At 39.4% G+C, this 4,126-nt stretch overlaps 1 pseudogene; it reads right to left on the bottom strand.

Moving 5' to 3' along the window:
- Positions 1-3,666: 3,666 nt before the first annotated feature.
- LOC128651037 (uncharacterized) lies at positions 3,667-3,785 on the bottom strand (annotated as a pseudogene).
- Positions 3,786-4,126: the final 341 nt, after the last annotated feature.

Raw genomic sequence — 4,126 nt, 5'->3', positions numbered from 1 at the left:
GTAAATGCTTCTCTTGGATCCCCTTTGCTCAGAAATAGCAGACATATATGGTTTTGGTGTTGCTTTTTGGTAATTAGAAGGCCGCTAAATGCCACTGCGCACAACACGTGAATTATGCCCAGCAGTGAATGGGGTTAATTAGGTAGCTTGTAGGGAGCTTGCAGGGTTAATTTTAGCTTTAGTGTAGAGATCAGCTTCCCACCTGACACATCAGACCCCCTGATCCCTCCCAAAGAGCTCTCTTCACTCCCCCACCCCACAATTGTCCCCGCCATCTTAAGTACTGGCAGAAAGTCTGCCAGTACTAAAATAAAAGGTATCTTTTTGTTTTATCTTTTTTTTAGCATATTTACATATAGCCCCCAACCTCCCTGATCCCCCCCAAAACAGCTCTCTAATCCTCCCCCTCTGCCTTATTGGGAGCCATCTTGGGTACCCAGTTTGCAAATAAAAAGGGTTTTATTTTATTTTTTTTCGTTTTTTTCTGTAGTGTAGCTTTCTCCCCCCCCCCCCCCCCCCCCCCCAGACCAATCCTCCACCTTTCCCAGATCCCTTAGATTACTTTTTAGGGATTGTATTCCCCCTTTCTCCCACTTATAAAAAAAAAAAAATCAGTAGTGTAGCGGTTTCCACCCGCTCCCTCTCCGTGTACCCGGCCCCTGCAATCCCACCCCCGATCCCGCACCCCTCTCTGATTTAGAAGCCATTGATGGCCGCCCACCCGCCTCCCACTTCAGCTCCCACCCACCAACGAATGCGGCCATCAATGTCCAGTGCAGAGAGGGACACAGAGTGGCTCTCTCTGCACCAGAGGGGTAAAATTTTTTATTGCAGGATGCCTTGATATCGAGGCATCCTGCAATAACCGGAAAGCAGCTGGAAGTGATCAGGATCGCTTCCAGCTGCTTTCCAGACCGAGGATGTGCAGGGTACGTCCTTGGTCGTTAAGTGACTTTTTTTAGAGGACAAACCCTGCACGTCCTTGGTCGTTAAGGGGTTAAACAATTTTCCAATTTACTTTTATCACCAATTTTGCTTTGTTCTCTTGATATTCTTAGTTGAAAGCTAAACCTAGGAGGTTCATATGATAATTTCTAAGCCCTTGAAGGCCACCTCTTCTCTTAGGGTATTTTGAAAGTTTTTCACCATTAGAGGGTGTTAGTTCACGTGTTTCATATAGATAACACTGTGCTCATGCACGTGGAGTTCCAGTGAGCCAGCTCTGATTGGCTAAAATGGATGTCAGTCAAAAGAACTGAAATAAGGGGGCAGTTTGCAGAGGCTTAGATACAAGGTAATCACAGAGGTAAAAAAGTATATTAATATAACTGTGTTGGTTATGCAAAACTAGGGAATGGGTAATAAAGGGATTATCTATCTTTTTAAACAATATAAATTCTGGTGTAGACTGTCCCTTTAAGTCTTTTCTTGCCGCCGGAGGGCTTAGGGTGCCGTTGCTGCTTTTTCACTCAGTGCTTTAGGGTAAGGACCCTATACAAGAGCAGGGAGGAAATATGAGTTGACATATGCTTTGCTAAACATTTGTTATCTTTCTTGAGGAATGAGAGTTTTAGCAGAGTAGAGCGTTTTACTGGGCTTCCTCATGGCGGTGAGTTTCCTTAGCACTCTTCTCTCCACCAGAATACAACAGAAGCACTAGAGAGAGACTGGGATCAGTATAGTTAATGTATGCCTGTGTGTTAATGGCGGCAGTTTTTTCCCCCTCTCTGCCTTAGATTTGTGTCTTTACTGCTAATATATGAATAGTTTACACATTGACTCTGTCTTACAATCTAATTGGTCCATTGCACCTGCATATTAATGTATATAGTGGTTTGTTTACAGACCTTATTTACTTGATTATGTTAAATTACTGTAACTAAATGGACAAATTCGCTCGTTTACGGGCATGCAGTAAATAACCAGCCATTACGAGTGGTTGGTTAATGCTACAGTGAGCTTGTGGTGCCAATTTGTTCCCCAATTGCCCCTAAAATAAAGTCTAGTGTTGCTTTATAAAATAAAAAATAGTTGCATTTTTTTAAATAAATATAACTGCATAAAGCAGTTTTAAGGGGTTAAAGTATGCAAATGTGGGGTGTCAGAAAAAAATGGCACTGAAAAGTGCCTTTATATTGCAGTCTATGGGGACATGTTATTACTATAAATATATATGTATATGCTTATATACATATATATGTATGTGTTAATATGTGTATATAAACACATAAATATATATGTATATATATTCATATACAGTACATATAAATTTACACTTGCTGCCGTGCCTATTGGCATGAGAAAGAGGTTCCCATTGGAACCTATGGAAGCACGCTGGGCACACAAATCTTCCATTCAAAGAGATGGTTGCGTTCGCATTGCGCCTCACTTTTAATACCAACGCACAATTGTGTGCGCTGGTATTATGAGTGGAGCACAAATATTGCACTCATGGAAGCTCAATTTTGTGTTCCATTCGTATTCTAGCCCTAAATGTCTTTGGTGTCTAGGCTGTTATCAAATTTTAGTTACTGCTGTCTATTTTTATTGTATTGTATTGTATTAAGTTGTTTCAAAGAATGTCGCCACTTTCAGGAGTTATTATGCATGCATAGTTGCTTTAAAAATCAAAGAACAAATCCTACCACACCCAGTGTCCCATCCAGGTACTGACCGGACCTGACCCTGCTTAATTTCCAAGGTCAGGTTCATTCAGAGTAGTGTGGCGGTACTGACATATGGTGCTTGTACCCAGCGTGAATTGAGCTTGCTCATGTCTTCATTCACAGCTCTGTAAAGAATGGAATAGCTAAAACAGGGTTAAAATTTTGACAGTAAATGAATATATAAATAATGCCTGTACAGGCCCAGAATAGCTCGCTGACCCATAACAAGAAGTATACACGGATAAGGTTACTTGGCTCTCTGTCTGCCTGTCTGTCTTTATAAAAGCATAGTTGCCAACATTTAAAAAAAAAATTCCAGGGACACTTTGCAGCAGAGCAAGCAAGCGGGTTACTGGAGTATTGACGACCTACTGTTCAACTGCTCCGCCCACTCAGTTCTGCAATCAAAACACACTCATTTGAAAGTAATAGTATAATTTAGATTTATCCATAGTTTATTATACAGATTACAGCACCAAGCTCTTACACCTACCCAGTCTCTGGAACACATTCTAGGCATATGGTTATTTTTACAACACAGCATCAAAATTAGAAGGACAAATAATATGTGAACCCATTCAATAATAATAACAATATTCCATTAGAAATGAATTATATTTAAATAATACACTATATCTATTTATCATCTATCTATCTATCTGTATATATGTATGTGTGTGTGTGTGTATATATATATATATATATAAATATATATATATATATATATATATATAATATATATATGCAAACAACAAATGTTGTGCAAAAGATATTTTCAGGGACATTTTCAGGGACAAAAAAAATCCAAGGACATATAACAAAATCCAGGGACTGTCCCTGGAAATCAGGGACTGTTGGCAAGTATGTAAAAGATAATTATCTTTAATCCAAATTGACATGTGTTTTTTTAGGAATTGTAAGGTACAGTTGTTTCAATGCATATTGCCACTATCAGGAGAATATAGGCATGTTTAGTTGCTTTAAAAAAATCAAAGAAAAAAGCCTACCGCACTCAGTGTTCCCAGGCAGTCTACCATCCAGGTACTGACCAGGCCTGACCCTGCTTAACTTCCAAAATCAGACAGGATCGGGTGCATTCAGAGTAGTGTGGTAGTAGGCATTTGCAGCTTGTACTCTGTAAATGAATAAATAAATAATGACACAATAACTCTCTGACCCATGACAAAAAGTATACACGGATAAGGTTACCTGCCTCTCTGTCTGTCTGTCTTGACAAAAGATAATTATCTTTATTCCAAATAGACGTGTTTTTTTTTAGGAATTGCAAGTTGTTTCAATGAATGTGCCACTTTCAGGAGATATTACGCATGCATAGTTGCTTTAAAAAATCAAAGAAAAAATCTTAGAACACATATGCACACACAACCCCAAAGCATGGCACACACACACAGACTCAAAAGGGGCAGCTCATAGCTGTAAATGGATGCCATAAGCTCTCA

This window comes from Bombina bombina, chromosome 2 (assembly GCF_027579735.1).
Source record: "Bombina bombina isolate aBomBom1 chromosome 2, aBomBom1.pri, whole genome shotgun sequence".
NCBI lineage: Eukaryota > Metazoa > Chordata > Amphibia > Anura > Bombinatoridae > Bombina > Bombina bombina.
Note: the sequence above shows the minus strand (reverse complement) of the source record. Positions and strands in the feature narration are given on the sequence as shown.